The sequence below is a fragment of the Chrysemys picta genome, chromosome 1 (assembly GCF_011386835.1).
Source record: "Chrysemys picta bellii isolate R12L10 chromosome 1, ASM1138683v2, whole genome shotgun sequence".
Classification (NCBI taxonomy): Eukaryota; Metazoa; Chordata; order Testudines; family Emydidae; genus Chrysemys; species Chrysemys picta.
Window position 1 is genome coordinate 33,369,898 of NC_088791.1, and position 17,985 is coordinate 33,387,882.

The following is a 17,985-nucleotide window of genomic DNA, read 5'->3' on the forward strand; positions in this document are numbered from 1 at the left end:
AGTTGAGGGTGGGTGGGCGGCCAGGCAGTATTCATGGTTTGCATCTCCCTTTGCTAAGAAACTCCTTATTCTAGCTGAGAATATAGTCAATTTACAGTCAAATAGCCTCAGAGTCCTGAAAATTTCAGAAAAAAGTTTCAGAAAATTTCGGTTGTAGCAGAAATTCCAGCTGGGTCTTGAGGTATAACAACCATGCAAATCTGCTTGGTCCACCTTCATATCTGACCAAACCCCTCCATTCAGCATTATGTAGAGTGGTGATCATGAGCAGAAACATCTCTCGGGCATAGATTGCCAGATCTCCTCCACAGGACTGAAAACCCTCCTCTCTTTTCCATGCTGATACCTTGAAAACCAAAATGTTTTCCAAATGTTGGCCAGTCTTTAAAGAAGAACTTGAAAACTGGTAACACAGCCCCTGGAAGGAATTGCCATTCCTCCCCAAGACACTATGAACATTTTAATTTTTAAAAATATTACTCAATTTTTTCTTACCATTAGTAGCCTCTGCTCTTCTTCATGGACTACAAAAGTTGTCTGAGATCCAAGCATAGACTAATAGTTGCATTCCTTCTACAGCAAAGTTATTTGAGGGAGGCGGGAGAGATTTCTTGGTTTCTGACAAGGAGGGGGAGGAATAATGCTATGCTTTTCTCTGAATTGCCAGGAACTTCAGCTCCTGAGAGGAAACCATTCTATGAGGAAGGCAGGAGCAGCACCCTAGAGATAGCAGAGGCAGACTGAGAACAGCCCTGGAATAACTGCTGATAGGGATGGACAGGAGAGACCTGGAGCATTTTGAATTCTTTGAAGCATAGGAGGGTCAGGCTCTTCAACCGAGGACACATTGATGAACCAGTTCATGGAGCAGGAGTTAAGCCACAGGGAAAGGAAGAGGCTCGCTGAACTGATGGTTGAATGAGTTTGGAGTCTGCCTGTTTCCAGGGCCACTAAACCTGTCCATTAACTGCCGTCACTGCCTCTATCAGCCACCCAGGGTACTGTTGAGCCAGAGGACCCTCTTTCAAGGACCCACACCTCCAGTGCCTGGGAGGACAACATGGAGCCTGCAGGAGCCCAAAACATCTCTCAGGGGACCTTCCTGAGCATCCAGGAAGTGAATAATGAGCTTGCAGGAGTCCCAGAACTCCCCCAAGTGCTCACTCACAAACCCCATGCAAGAGACATCCCTGACTGTCCCCAGGAGTGATTTTTCCCCTGTCTTTTTCTTCCCCTCACCCCACCCCCAGGAGGAAGGCAAGGAGACAGGTGTAGAGACAGTAATATTTGGCCAGTGTCCATTGATGCATTTCCTCAATGTTTTAAAGATTATTTTTTGACCTTTCTTCTTAAAATACATTAATTACACATTCCATCTAGTTCTTTTAATGAATGTTATAGTTTCCTTGACTTGTGTGTGGCCCCTCCTTCCTAAGAATCTGGTGTCATAATGTTGCAAACAGTTTTCTGTGTCCTACCCCCATTGCCCCAAGTTCAGAAGTATCTGAAGTCCCAAGGATACACAGGAGGGATGGGGAAAGTGCAGTTCGTGTTATGTGCTTATATAGAGCACTAGTGGTTTTCAATGCAGCAAAACTCTACAGCACAGAAAAGGGGTAGATCAGCCTCTTTATGGTTTAGTTCACATGCAGACAACCGAAACACAATTCCAGTAGCAATGCAGGCAATGACAGTATCCGCCACTACCCTGTGCATAAATGGCTCTTCCTTTTCTTTTCTCCCCGACCCTGAAACATTGACCACTTTCACCCATAGTAGGGACAGGTATTTTTATAACAGCCACTAAGTGCAATTAGTACTGCAGATAATGAACAATTGAAAAAAAGGAATGGCTGCATACACTCCCACCCCTCAGCAAATGTTGATATGGTCATCAAGAGAGATTGAGTGCTCCCCATAGCAGAGGTTTGTAAGAAAGTGTGAATAGTGAAGACAAAAACATTGCCTAATAACCACATTAAACATGGCTGCCATCTTCCACACCACAAACCCAAATCTAAAGTGATGGGAAGGATAGCTCAGTGGTTTGAGCACTGCCCTGCTAAACCCAGGGTTGTGAGTTCAATCCTTGAGGGGGCCATTTAGGGATCTGGGGCAAAAATCTGTCTGTGGCTTGGTCCTGCTTTGAGCAGGGGGTTGGACTAGATGACCTCCTAAGGTCCCTTCCAATCCTGATATTCTAACCCAGTGGAGGTGTTCTGTTATAATCATCTGATGCATGCAATGTCACAGGAACTAATAGCTAATGACCTTTGGGTATGGGGAAACAGAACCAGGAACAAAGCTAGGTAGCCCCACATACATGTGGCTACCAATTTTCAGCAGCTGTACAGGGTGTGAAAGTGTCTCAACACAGGCAGATGTCATCACCTTCCTCCCTGCTGTGCCAAGATGTGTACACATATGGCATCCCTGATTTCCCTTGCCAATCCATGTGCACATGGGTGGATCCAGCTGCTTGTGCAAACCAGACTTGTCCTGAGATCTTTACCCTCACAAATATTATGCAGAAACAGGTGATGATTATACGAAAGTATTTTGCCACATTAGCATCCAGACAGGTGCATTGGCATTGCCAAGAGATTCCAGTCTACCAAACCTGTATTATATGACCATTCTTCAGCTGATAATGGAGTCTCCCATTGGGTTTGAATGATGAGCTACAGTTACTTATTGTGGATCCTGAGATAGGACCAATGGCCAATTTGAGACTTGCAGCCCTGTCTGCAAGTGCCATAGGTGAAGACAAGTGTAGATGAATGTATACTGCCTTTAACTTTACACCTTGCACATTGCTTCTTGATGTCAGCAATCTGCAAGCTCTCAAAGTCTTTGAGTCCGAGGTGGTGGAGCTGCTGCCATGAGATCTTGTTATGGGCTAAGAATTACCAGGTGTCAAGGTCAACATTGCAAGATTGGTGGTTGGCCTTGAGAGTGTCTTTGTAACATTTTCTTGGTCTGCCCCTAAAGCAGGTTCCAGTCTGCATTTCTCTGTAGAAAATAGCCATTGTTATTCTCCTGTCAGTCAGACACATGGACCACATGACTGCAGTATCTCAGAAGTACTCACTATAAAATCATCAATGTCTGTGGTGTTGTAGCACTCAAGGATGATGGCAAGGTAAACATCAATTTTTGATTGTAATCTGTCACAATGTTCATTCCAGGGATGACTCCAAAGTTTTCTAAAGCCATCTCTGGCTACACCAATGTGCTTCATAATGTCATTGTCAATCATTGCATCTTCTGAAAAGACATTGCCTAGGTAACAAAACTTGTCAATCGACCTTGAAGGGGCATCATCGAAGGACACAACTGGAGTAGTTACATTACTTCCTGGCTGAGGCTGGACCATGACTTCTGTCTTCTTTAGGCTGATTGTTAACCGAAAACATTTTGCTGCATGTGCAAAGCACTCAGTGAGCAACTGACTATCCCTGAGGTTATGGGCCAGTAAAGCACAATCAGCAAACAATAATTCATGAAGAATTGTCTTCATAACATTTGCATGCAGGTGCTGCAGATTCAAGACAGTATTGCATATAAATGCCACAATCAAGGTCTTTGAATCCATCTATTAGAACAGCTGAAAACATGATGCTAAATAATGTCAGAGAAAAAAAACAGCCTTATTTTCCTCCATTGGTGGTGACAAAGGGAGCTGAGAAAAGATTTAATAACATTGACAAACTAATCAAGGCAACTGAACTCGCAGAGGACTGTCTACAAGCCATCTTAATTTGGAGAGTCAAAGGTCTTAGTACAATCAACAAAAGTTACCTACAGATCTTGATTCTGCTCATGTCCTTTCTCCAGGATTTGCCAGAATGCAAAGATCATGTCTGAAGTACCATGCCCAGTACTAAAGCAACATTGACTTGCAAGCAATATCTTCTCTGCAAGTTGATCAGTTAGCAAATTTAGCATGACTCAGGTCAGTGTCTTTCCTGCAGTGGTAAAAGAATGAGATGCCAGATGGTAATTGCAAGAAGTGTGATTACACCATCCTTTGGTAAAGGTGACTAATGCTGGCATCTTTAAGTTCCTGTGGCATAGCCTCCTGTTCCCAGGTAATGTAGGTGAGATTTCAGTCTACCATGTGTGTACTTTAGGACCATTTTTTAGCTACTGAGCTTGTAAGTGAATTTCCATTTTATTGATATTGGGGGTCTGGTTTTCTAAACCAAGTTAGGAGCAGGTATGCAGGGTTCCACAAAATAAGTTGTCACAGACACTCTGTGCAGAACAGTATCATTTAAGGGGAATAAAATCCCTTCCCCCTTCAAGTACAATCCTGATCTCCTCAGAACCATGGCATGAACCTTGCCAGTGTTTCCCCATGTTTGTATTCATTATTTTGCCTCTCTGGCTCACCAGTCCTTGCAGAATGAGTGAATAGGAACTTTTCTGGGTCACATACTCATTTGGCCTTACTGGTGGGCAGTGCATTGGGGTATAAGTGCTGCTGATAGCCCTGCACAGTTTGGCAACCCCATCCTCTCAAACCCAGCTGTTATTTCTGGAACTTCTTATTGCAACCACCTGTGGGTAGATCAGTGTTAATTGCTATGCAAAGCTGCAAAAGTGGTTTGCAATGGACCTATAGCTGTCTGGTGTTGCTAGCTTCCACAGGGCAACAGTAACACTGGTCTACAGCCAAAATGCTTCTGAAATAAATGTAGTCAAACTTTACTAATTCTGGGTCACTGAGAACGAAAATGATGCTTACAATTGTTGTTTGGCTCTAGTTTTCAAGATATGCTATTGGGTCAGTATATACGACCCTTGACTTGGGAATGGCGGAGGATAAGTGAGTTATAAAGGGAAGGGATCTCAATTTAAACCAGAAATGACTAAAATGCATCTTTGACTGGATCTATGAATAAATCTATGACTGGGTTTGGACAGTACTTGCTTTTTAGGCAAAACAATGAATGATGCAATCTGAAGCTGGTATTGAGTCATAGATGATATGAATTGCATCATGTTATTCCTAGAAGTCATGGATGATGCAATCATAATGAAGCTTACATCACTCTGCTGAACAAATTGCCCTAGATCAGCTCTAGAAATCATACAGTGTCGTGCTCTCTTATTTGTCAGTGTTTGATTTTGCAAAGGGAAACATTTCTGTTTAGCCAAAGTGAGCAGAGATGTCTCGTACTTGTGTGAACAGTGCAGATAACTTCTGTTATGTTTGTGGTGACGTGACTTTTGCATCACAAAAGCGCAGTATAACCACTATGGTTAAGAAAGCGTATCACCAAGGTGAACTGAATGACCTTGTCAGGGATTTGGAACTACCCAAGAGTAAGGCAGAGCTGTTGGGCTCCAGACTACAGCAGTGGAATCTCCTGGCAGGTGATGTTAGGGTTTCCATGTTCCGTGACCGTCAAAAGGATCTTGTCCCATTCTTCTTCATGGAAGGTGATCTTGTAGCCTGCAACAACATCGATGGTGTGATGGCAGCCCTCAACATCGTTCATGATCCAGATGAGTGGAGACTGTTCATTGATTCATCGAAGATGAGTCTTAAAGCTGTTTTACTTCATAAAGGCAATGTTTTGCCATCAATTCCAGTTGGTCATGCAGTCCATATGAAGGAAACCTATGACAACATGAAACAACTTTTGAGGTGCATAAACTATGACCAACATCAGTGGCAGCTTTGTGGCCATTTGAAGGTTGTTGCTCTCTTGCTTGGTCTGCAGACTGGATGCATAAAGTACTGCTGTTTTCTCTGTGAAGATAGTTGTGCAAGAGATTCCCACTACATCAAGAAAGATTGGCCACTCCGACAGTCATTGGAGCCTGAGAGGAAAAGTGTTCAGCATCCACCACCTGTTGAATCAAGGAAGATTTTGTTACCACCCTAACATATCAAGCTGGGTCTGATGAAGAACTTTGTCAAGGCCATTGACAAAACACAAGCAGCTTTCAAGTACCTCCGTGGAAAATTTCCACGGTTAAGTGAAGCTAAGATAAAGGAAGGTGTCTTTGTTGGTCCTCAGATTTGTGAACTTCTTTGAGATGATGCATTTGACCATGCACTGCGTGGCAAGGAAAAGACGGCATGGAAAGCCTTCCAGTTAGTGGCAATAAATTTTCTCGGAAACAACAAGGCAGACAACTACAGGTTGTTGGTGGAAAACCTCCTCAAGGCATACAAAAGCCTTGGTTGCAATATGTTACTAAAGATACATTTTTTGCACTCTCATCTAGATTTTTTTTTCCACCGAACTGCGGAGCAGTGAGCGACGAGCATGGCAAGCGATTTCACCAGGACATTGCAACAATGGAGAAACGCTATCAGGGCAAATGGAGCCCATCAATGCTTGCAGACTATTGCTGGACAGTGACAAGAGATGCTCCATTTAATGAATACAAGAGACAAGTCAAGAAGCGCCGAGTAGACACTGAATAGGACTAAACTATGTACATAATAGTTTTGTGCCTTTTGTTTCATAATAAATTTTATTTATATAACCCTTTTGCTGATTTTTAAAGTGTTACATAAACAGGACAGGTGAAATATCATGTCAAGCAACCATAAACACGTGAAAAGACCTAGGTTTACAATTTATGATTAAAACTCTACTATCTACGCAATATACATAGACATAAAATGTAAAAACTTAAATATCTTAGAAACAGTAGCCAATCAGTTGTTTTAATTGTCATATTTGAATTCAGCACATCAAAATACATAATAAATAGTACATTTTATCTCTGAAGCAGACGACTTCTCAAAAATTGTAGACCAGTGTAATCTGCTTCTGCACTGATATAGCTTCCCTGAATCAGGTATTCTGGCACTGGAGGTTTGGTGCAAGCTCCTCAGACAGCTCTATGAAGGTCTGTTTCCTCATTCGGAAGTTGTGAAGCCACTGCTGGTCTTACTAGATTTCCAAAATGCCATGATTCCACCCCATTATGCTGATTCTCTGGTACCTGATGGGATAGTCCACCCAATGGCATATGGCAATATTGGCATGCACCATATCTGTACCATGTGATTGACTGATTTGTTATTGGCCCTCACGCTCCACCACTGTCAGCTGCTGAAATGCCAGCTAGCATTTCATCAGTCACCTACTCCACTCCATAATTATTTGTTCTGCACTAAGGAACAGAAGCTGAACCAGATCATAATTCCATTGCTCCATGTCTTGCCAGTTTGGCAGGGAATAACAGTGAAGGTTGATGTGATCAGGAACTGCAATCAGCAAATGTGTGAAAGTGGGGGAACACACATCAAAGCAGTTCTTAGAGTGTCCTCCTGTTTGAGCAGAACCCTGGGATACCGCCCCTGAAATGATAGTACTAACATCATATAACAGTGGCAGTGTGGATATGGCTATATGTGTGTACACAGTGCTATACCCCATGTCCATCACAGCATAATGTGGACACTCTGTGTGGATATAGAAAGCATGTGCAACCTTGTGCATGGTCCATGTAGTGGTCCCTCAGGCTCACGCTCAGAGGGAGGCCACTGTGTTGCTTCATCAGGCAATACTTAACAGTCTATGGCTCTGGCCCTTTAGCAGGCATGGCAGCAAGTGGTCCTTAGCCCAAGCTTCTGGGTTAGGGCAGGGGCAATTGCAGCCAGGGGCCCTGGCTCCCTGGGCAGGGCCGAGCAGGCTTTAGCTTACACCTCCTGGCTAAGGCAGCCAGCCAACACAGTTTAGGGCTCTGGACCTCTGGGCAGAGCAGGATTTGCCTAAGCCTCCTGGCTAAGGCAGCCAGCAAACAAACAGTCTTGGGCTCTGGCCCTCTGGTTGGGGCAAGCCACAAACAAAGCACAGGCCTTCTGGCCTAGCGGTGAGTAGGCTGCCACCTTAGGCATGGGGTTGGCAGCAGGAGGTAGGGGGATCTGGGCCCACCCTACTTCAGAGAGTCCCAGCCCAGGGTCTTAACAGTGGTAGATGGTCCTACCACAGGTTGAAGCCTATGGAGGCTTCCATAGTCCAAGGGTCCTCCGTCTCCTCAGGATAAACTGCGGACGGCAGTCCTGGCAACTTCTCTCCAAGGTCAGCCTCCTCCAAGGGCAGGGCACTGCAGAGCACAGGTTCAGCTCTAGAATTCTGCAGCAGCTCTGCCTCCATCCCCAGCTCCTGCTTAACTGAGCTGCAAGGCCTGCCTTTTCTACTTCCTGCTATGCCCCTCTGCTTCTGGAACCTTCCACTTCTAAGGAAGAGTGTAGTGGTCCCTCAGGCCCAGAGGGAGGCCACTCTGCCTCACTACAATCCAGTACTTGCTTATGTATGCTAGTGTAGACATAGCTGTAGAGGGGGCAGTTTGGAATGCAGTGACTCAGAAAAGGACTTAAGAGTCATGTAAGATAATCAGTGAAAATGAGCTCCAGTGCAATAATGCGGCTAAGAGGGAATAAACACAATCTTGGGATGTTTAAAGTGGGGAATGCCAAATAGAAAAAGCTGTGATATTACCTCTCTATACTTCATTAAGGAGGTCATTACTTCATTATTATGTCCAGTTCTAGTATCTGCACTGGAAAAAGTTTGTGGAAAAATTGGAAAATGTTCAGAAAAGAATTACAAGAACAATTTGAGGTTTGGAAAAACTGCTTTGCAGTGAGGGATTTTAGAAGCTCAATCTATTTAGTTAATCTAAGAGAAGGTTAAAAGGTGATTAATCAAAGCTTATAAGATTTATGATAGCAGCAGGCTCTTTAATCTATCAAACAGAGGCATAACACGTTCTAATGGCTGGAAGCTAAGCCTAGATAAATTCAGAATACTGGAATACTTTTGTCAAGTTCTGGTGTCTACACTTCAAAAGGGATGTGGAAAAGTTGGAAAGGATTCAGAAAAGATATACAAGAATGAAACCTCATAGTGAGAAATGTAAGAAGCTCAATCTATTTAGCTAATCTAAGAGAAGATTAAGAGGAGGTTTGATCACACTAAGTATTTACCTGAAAAGACTTCTGATGGCAGATTGTTACTCTAGCAGACAAAAGCATAACAAGAACTAGGAGTTTGGAAGTGGAAACTAGATTAATTCAGACTATAAGGTGCAATTTTTAATAGTGAGGGTAAATAATCATTGCAACAGTTTACCAAGTTTTGTGGATTCTTCACCACTTGAAGTCTTTTAAAATTAAGAATTTTTTTTTCTAAAATAAGTGCTCTAGCTTAACCAAAAGAGGCTTGATGTGAGAATTATACAGTGAAATTCTATGGACTCTGTTAGGCAAGGAGGTCAGACTAGATAGTCAATGATGTATTCTGACCTTAAAAAAAAAAAAACCACTATGAAATATCCATTTAAGTTTTCAAAGAGATTTGAGAGATCAGAGCACTTTGCATGGTCAAGTGCTTTATAACCCATCAGACAAAAGACAGAACTCTGTTTATATTTATTGAGATATTTACTTTTACATGCAAACTGGCCTCAAAGTAGCCTCCAAAGAGCCACCTCTCTCTTTATCAATCTGGAAACTGTGGGGCATGGCTTCATTAGCCTCTGCTAAAAATCTGAACGGATTGTAATCCCAAAATTGGACCTACGGCACCCTAATAATGGCCTGCCTATAACCGTAAACCAGTTGTCAAGTTGGCCTGTCTAAATGGGTAACAGGGGGTGGCCTGCCCTAGAGGAATTACCCAGGTTTTACAAGGGAGTTTGTCTCTAACCCTCAGAGGACTCCCCAGAACGGACTAGTTCTGTTAACCTGTGGGAGGACACAGGATACAGCCCTACGCTCAAAGGATTGACACTCACAAAGTAATTCTTTGAAAACAAAACAACATTTATTTAAACATAATAAGTTACAGTGCACCTAATCAAGAAAGAATACAGTGTAACATAACACAAGCTACATAATATAATGCAATATTTCACTGCATACAATAAGAGGGTGCAACATACCACATAAATCATATAATGGAATATAATGCTGCATAATACAGTACTTACATTGTGGTAGATTTAAGCCTTAAACATTACAATATTTATACATTAAATAGCAAACCTTAAACATTACTGAGTGGTGACATTCTACAAGTGTTGATCAGTCACTTGTAGAATGCATGCGGTGATCTTAAAATCCATTCATATGCAGGCATCCAGCTTTACTGACAATTACACCCAGCTATTCCTTATAATTAAAATAATTATACTTTTATTCTTCTTAAATTGGTCTGTTTCAGCTAAACTCCTTCTGTTCTGTCAGGTTTAGTAATTTCAGCTTTGTTTCTTTGTCTGCTTCTGACCTCGCTCTCTGCTTCGCTTTCCACTGTCCTCACTCTGATGCACCTTCCTCGGTCAGCTCTCATCTGCAGCCACCGCTCACCCACACTGAAGATAGTCAGCTCTGCCTTATATATGATTTTTTGACCCTTTCTGATTGGTTTCTCTCTCAGGCCAGTTATTAGCATACCTGTTTGGCCAATCAGGTTTGAAACCTGGACCTGTTTGAAAACCTGCCTCTTATCTGACTGACCCCTCCCTTCAGATATTTGAAGTGAACGTAATCTCAACCTAGTGAGCTATACTTCACCTCAGTTACAGGTCTGCTATTCGTCAATTCACCTCACACCACCATTTTGATTTCCTGAGGTAAAATCATTGCAGCTGCCATTTTGGATTTCTAACTAATCCTGCTTTAAACTATCACTATTTAATATTTGTGAAAAGCCTTAAATCTATAACTAATTACATTTTTATGCATGTCAAACATGATACTATCACCACTTTTGTTAAGCTAATTGGGGCAGGTAAAATTCTAGATATTTCTCTCCCTCTGCCTGCTTCCAGATGCGTGGCACAGTGCTACCTCTGGTGCTCATTTCTTTACATGGGATTTAGAACAGCTTAGAAACTCTTTTGTATCAAGATGTATAAACACTGATTTGATTTCCCATATAACTTTATTATACATTTTTTTTAAGACTTGGTTATGATTATATTCACACTAAGACCTGAAATACCTATATTTCTGATTTAAAGCCCACTTTCTTTGCATTAAAATTTTAGCAAGAAATGAGTTGTCACCTTCATCACCATGAACATGGGAATTTCATACACAAAGGCATGATTCCCCATATATGTACTTTCAAAATGTTACTTTTTTATAACTTTGGTTTTAAATTTTAAATTAGTTTTATGCTTATAAGCTTGATGTTTCCTATCCAAATTCTTCTCTTCACTTTCCACCCACATCAAAGAATGTGATGACTTTGAAAGTGTCCAACTTTTCCTTAACTAATTATTTAAAAAGTCAACTTCCACAAATCCACCACCTGCAAGGGAGATATTGTTAAATTATTAAGGAATGAAACTGATCTGTGCTGTATGAGACAGAGAAAAACATGATCCCTGTCCCTAGGTTCTTACAATCAAGGGGCCCAATCTGACAAGGCATTTAGTACCTTTCTTTAGGTGCTGAAGTCGCAAGTCTGAGATTTTCATTATGTTGAAAAGATGAAAACTCCAGAAAAAAAAAAATCTGTGTTGCTACCTAGTTAAGGCTATCAAGTGCATTTTATTTAGTGGTTCCTTCATATTTAGGCAATCCGTCAATGTCTTTCCCCAAGAGGCTGTAGAATCAAAATCCAATGACAATTATTTCACTCCCTTAATCATGAACTTTAATGTTTATTAAATATGCATTTTAAAAAATATCCTGGATACATGAATAGTTTGCTGTGAATACCTGAAATGCTAGATTAATCTACCCAGTTCTAGTAGAGTTTAATTGTAGAACATATTGTTGCACTGGCATAAGATATGATATATTGGCATTTCATCCCATTGTTTCATTGTGCTAATTTTAGCTTTCAGTAGTCAAGCAGGGGAACTCCATAAAAACACTATGAAAATGCATTTTTAAAATTCTAGCCCTGCCTGCTACAATAAAGCCAGAACTGCAATTTCAATAAAACAACTCAGGAGCATTTAATTCTTTCCCCATTTTGGGTCTGCTACCTTATTGCATCTATTCAGTTACCTAATAAATGTCCGGTCCTGTAAACCCTCACATGATCTTCATAGTGCACAGAAACTCCAAAATATAAATGATTGGAGCAAGTACGCTGGAATAGACATATATAATGCTGTCAACATTTTTGTTGTTGTTATCAAATGAAAATTCACCATCCAAGTCTCTTTTCTTTATCTACAACAAGGCAGGAAAGGAGAGATGAAGAAAAGGAGTTGATTTGATTGTGTAGTATGACAAAGCTCCAAGCCTGTATTAGTGGGTCCTGCGCTTCCTGGCAGATATAGTGGCCTCAGAAGCTCACTGAGGCCCTCAATATGACTTCTCTTTCCCAGTAAGGTGGCAAAGGTTACAGATTATTGAGTTACTTTCATCACAGGCCTGTATGGGAGGTGGAATACCTACAGTCTCTGTTGCTCCTTAGAGCTCCTTAGGCACAGTTTCATCTCCTGCCTGAATCCAAGTCTGTTTCCCCTTTCAAAGGGATCTCTATAGATCATGGGAGGGGGAGAAAAGGGGGGAACCCAGGCCCACCATCTACTCCATGTTCCAACCCAGGGACCCTAATGATAGCAGCTGTTAGCAGCTTCCCTCCTCCACTAACGCTGCTTTGATTCCCTGGGCCACTTCCCCATACTCCCCTTTTCCAAGCTTCACCCTTACCTCAGGGTACAGTAATGCATCCTTTCCTCCAGCTCCTTTCACCTGGGATCCTCTCAAGAGAACTGGAAAGGAAAGCTTCTAAAGCAGTATAAGTGGGACCTTAATTGATTCCAGCTGTCTCCATTAGCCTAACAGTCTTACCAGACCCTCCGTCAGTTAATTGAGGTCAGGTGCTGGCATTAGCCTAACGACCTTAACTGGCTAAATTGGCGTCAGGTGTCTTGATTGGCCTGGAGTAGCCCTTGGTTGGCTATCCAGGGAACAGGGACCTGCTCATTCTGAGGCTTATATACCTGCCTTCCACTACCCTCTTATATCCTTCTGGCCTGAGCCTGTCACAGTAGCTATACATACATTTTCAGCCTGGAGAATGAAACCATTGCATAAGCACTAGATCACTTTCTGGGGTTCAACCTGCCATGCCTGGGAAAGGTTCTTCATTGCATTATGACATGAAATCAATATGCTGAAAAAGTCAGGAAGGAGATCATGAAAGAGCAAGACATTGTAGCTACAAAGGTTATGTTTATTCAGTTTGGTATTTAAGACATTAGGCAGAGAGAAGCTGTAAATGAAAATGAAACAAAATTCTTTACCATTCAAGTGTGTATGGCAAAATAGACTGTTTAATAACCTTTTAATGCTTTTGTCAAGATGGATGTGCATGGATTTGAAGATCTTGTATTCTGTACAGTAATCACTTCAATGAAGTGCTTAGAGAATCACGTTTTAGCAATATTTCTATCATAACTGTAATGCACAAAGTGATGCACAACTAGGGAATGTTAGGTTTTAGATATTTACAAAGGGTTTTTTACTACATTTCAAAGCATTTTAGCTTAGAAATATCCACTGATTTTAAATGCTGTCATGGAGATCAAAACTCATGCAACGTGTTGAAAATGTAGAGTTCACTGCAGTAAGAGAGTAGGGTGTCTTAATTGGATATGTCCACTTGGGCCTCATCATGGAGCGCATCTACACAGGTCCCATTTTTGTTGTAATCAGTGTATTGAGACTATAGTATTAGCATGTTAAGGAATCATTAATCAGGTGATTTCACAAACATTAACCCTTGTGTATAGATTTTTGTATTATGTTTGCTAAATTCTTCTCTTAGTGACACCAGTGTGACCCTTTTGTAGTCAATGGAATCACATTGGTATACTTTAGAGTGAAATTTGGCCATATATAGCCAGATTCGGCTCTCAATTATACTGGTTTGAATTTTCAGTAACTCTTTTTGGCCTCAGTGGAGTAACTTGATTTTAGAACTGTATCTGAAAAAAGAATCTATCCCATTTTAATTTATGTTCAAAATGGAGCTTGGTCCTATCATTACTATACACACACCACCTGGGCCAATTAGGGTGACCACGCTAATCATTTCAAGTCCCAGTCCCGGGTTGAATGACTCCAGGACAGCATTTGTCCCTGATTCCCCTGCGGCACCGCTCTGTGCCTGCCTGAGACTCACGGGTGGCACCAACCTCTTCCTGGTGAGGGGGACTGAGGTGGGCCTTTAACCCCACCTCACCATGAGACCCTTCCCCCTGCTCCTCCTCTTCCCCTCAAGGCTCCACCCCTGGCCAGGCTGAAAGTTGGAGCTAGGCAGTAGTGAGAGCCACCCAGGGAGTCCTGGCCAGTTTGGGGAGCCCTGGAGTCTTGGCCCCTCCACGTTCTCTGGGGGGGTGTGGGGACACAGGTTTGGGGACTGATTTTGGGTCCCCTGGCTCCCCACTCATGGTAGGTGGTGGGCTTGGGACTCCCCACAGTGGCCTGAGCTCTCTCGGCGGCTCTTACCATTGCCCGGCTCTGGCTTCTGGCCTGACCAGGGGGCAGGGCCACAGGGAAGAGGAGGAGCAGGGGTGGGGCCACAGATTGGGGTGTTTCACATTTTTGCATTTTGAAAAAGTGGTCACCCTAGGGCCCATACTATAATAATCTTATGTAGCTAACGATCTGTGCTATGTCTGATGTGCTTGATTCAAATCATATGAGGTGTTATATTGTGTGCATTTAAGGATTATTTTAATCCATCTGATGGTTTGGAACATTAACTCTCAATTAAGTTTTATCATGAAAATTGAAGAAAATGTAATTTTCTACTCATTGATTTTTAGAGACAAAACAGTATATGGTACAAACTTGTACAAGAATGAGTATGTACTGGATGTGTACCTAAAATTGGACTTAGAAAAAAACATTCATAATAAGAACATAGTTATAAAGATTGTTAAAATATGCAGAAAACTGCATGGAGAGCAAAATAAACTGAAATGAAACAGTGATTCTAACTGAAATACAGCATAGATCAACAATTTACTAAGGGTTGTGGTAGATTCTTTATCACTGATCATTTTAAAATCAAGATTGGATGTTTGTCTAAAAGATATGCTTTAGGTATTATTTTGGGGGACGTTCTTTCCCCTATGTTATACAGGATATCATGCTAGATGGTCACAATGGTCCCTTCTGGCCTTGGAATCTATGAAAAGCCTACATAGACCTAAAATGAGAAATAAGAATCAAACAGTAAAACTAAAGCCAGAAAGGATCCTCTTTGCATTATTACTCAGGTGGCACAAAGGGGCTGTAATCTAGCTGCAAATTACCAGCACAGAATCCCCCTGGTGTAGGGTTGCTTCCTGCTGGGGTATCTGTGCCACTTTAGGCCCCATGGAGGGTCAGAGAGAGTGTCAGGACTGAGATCCCCACTTTGAACTTTAGGGTACAAATGTAGGGGCCTGCATAAAAACTTCTAAGCTTAATTACCAGCTTAGCTCTGGTTCGGCTGCCACCATTTTCAATGGATTCCCTCCCTGGGAAACCTTGAAAAAACCTTCACCAAATCCCTGGTGAAAACAAATCCAACCCCTTGGATTTAAAACAAGGGGAAATTAACCATTCCCCTCCTTCCTCCCACCAACTCCTGGTGAATCAAGATCCAAAACCCCTTTGGATCTAAAACAAGGAAAAAATCAATCAGGTTCTTAAAAAGAAGGTTTTTAATTAAAGAAAAAGGTAAAAATCATCTCTGTAAAATCAGTATGGAAATCAACCTTACAGGGTAATCAAACTTAAAGAGCTCAGAGGACTCCCCTCTAGTCTCAGGTTCAAAGTACAGCAAACAAAGAGAAACACTCTAGTAAAAGGTACATTTACAAGTTGAGAAAACAAAGGAAAACTAACACGCCTTGCCTGGCTATTTACTTACAAGTTTGAAATAGGAGAGACTTGCTTAGAAAGATGTGGAGAACCTGGATTGATGTCTGGTCCCTCTCAGTCCCCGAGAACGAACACTCTCCCAAACAAAGAACACAAACAAAAGCCTTCCCCCCCCCAAGATTTGAAAGTATCTTGTCCCCTTATTGGTCCTTTAGGTCAGATGCCAGCCAGGTTACCTGAGCTTCTTAACCCTTTACAGGGAAAAGGATTTTGGAGTCTCTGGCCAGGAGGGATTTATAGTACTGTACACAGGACAGCTATTACCCTTCCCTTTATAGTTATGACACGCCCCCCAAATCACAGATAGTGTTGGATGTTCGGTTCCACACTGGCTGTGATTTCTTCCTGGAGTTCTAGGAGAAAACAGAGTTAATAAGACACATGTACCTTTAGACATACTACTGATTATATAAAAACTAACAATATGTTTCATTCCAAGAACAATTGTTAACCAGTTAACTCTGGGAAACTTTCCCGGGAAAGTGCATCAGCCACTTTGTTAGAAGCTCCCGAAATGTGTTGTATTTCAAAATCAAAATCTTGGAGAGCTAAACTCCACCGAAGAAGTTTTTTGTTATTTCCCTTGGCGGTATGAAGCCACTGTAGCGCAGCATGGTCTGTTTGTAGTTGGAAACGCCGTCCCCAAACATATGGGCGTAGCTTTTCCAGCGCGTACACAATGGCGTAGCATTCCTTTTCACTGATTGACCAATGGCTTTCCCTCTCAGACAGTTTCTTACTGAGAAACACGACAGGATGGAATTCTTGATCCGGTCCTTCCTGCATTAAAACTGCTCCCACGCCTCGCTCGGACGCATCTGTGGTTACTAGGAACGGTTTGTCAAAGTCTGGGGCCCTTAGCACAGGGTCAGACATGAGTGTTGCCTTAAGCTGGTTAAAGGCCTTTTGACACTTATCAGTCCACTGAACTGCATTTGGCTGTTTCTTTCTGGTTAGGTCTGTCAGCGGGGCGGCGATTTGGCTGTAGTGGGGTACAAATCGCCTATAATATCCAGCCAACCCTAAGAAGGATTGGACCTGTTTCTTAGACTTTGGAACCGGCCACTTTTGGATAGCATCCACTTTGGCCTGTAGGGGATTTATAGTTCCTTGACCCACCTGGTGCCCCAGGTAAGTCACTCTGTTTTGGCCTATTTGACACTTTTTAGCCTTAACAGTTAGTCCTGCCTGCTGGATGCGCTCGAAAACTTTTTCCAGGTGCTCCATGTGCTCTGCCCATGAATCAGAAAAAATGGCCATATCATCGAGGTAGGCAACTGCAGATTCTCCCAATCCCGCTAGGAGACCATCTACAAGTCTTTGGAAGGTGGCGGGTGCATTTCGCAACCCGAAAGGAAGTACATTGAATTCATACACCCCTGCCTGGGTGACGAAGGCTGACCTTTCCTTAGCGGGTTCATCTAGTGGTACTTGCCAGTACCCCTTGGTTAAGTCCAAAGTAGAGATGAATTGGGCATGTCCCAATTTCTCCAATAGCTCATCTGTGCGTGGCATTGGATAGTTGTCAGGACGAGTTACAGCATTTAGCTTACGGTAGTCCACGCAAAACCGTATTTCCCCATCTGGTTTGGGAACTAGAACCACTGGAGATGCCCATGCACTCTTAGAGGGGCGGATTATACCCATCTGTAGCATGTCCTGGATCTCCCTTTGTATAGCCGTTTTGGCATGAGGTGACTCCCGGTAGGGTGGGGTTCTAATAGGGTGAGCATTACCTGTGTCAATGGAGTGGTATGCCCGTTCGGTCCATCCTGGAGTGGCTGAGAAAATTGGTGCAAAGCTTGTGCACAGCTCCTTGATCTGCTGTCGCTGCAGACGTCCAAGGGTCGTGGAGAGGTTCACCTCTTCCACGCCACCATCCTTTTTTCCTTCGTAGTAGACACCTTCAGGCCACTCCGCATCATCTGTTTCCTGGGCTGTAAACTGGCAAACGTTTAATTCTCTGGAATAAAAGGGCTTAAGAGAATTAACATGGTATACCTTAGGCTTTATGTTGGAGGTGGGGGAGGCTATGAGATAGTTAACAGCTCCTAGGCGCTCCTGGACCGTGAATGGTCCTTCCCACGACGCTTCCATTTTATGGG

At 42.6% G+C, this 17,985-nt stretch overlaps 1 long non-coding RNA gene across 1 annotated transcript; it reads right to left on the reverse strand.

Annotated features, from left to right (window-relative positions):
• Positions 1–9,952: 9,952 nt before the first annotated feature.
• LOC135983773 (uncharacterized) lies at positions 9,953–12,705 on the reverse strand. The gene is made up of 3 exons (XR_010601558.1): positions 12,653–12,705; positions 11,999–12,166; positions 9,953–11,291 (listed from the first exon to the last, which is right to left on the reverse strand). It is a non-coding gene; the product is annotated as an uncharacterized LOC135983773 (long non-coding RNA).
• Between the last annotated feature and the right edge of the window lie 5,280 nt (positions 12,706–17,985).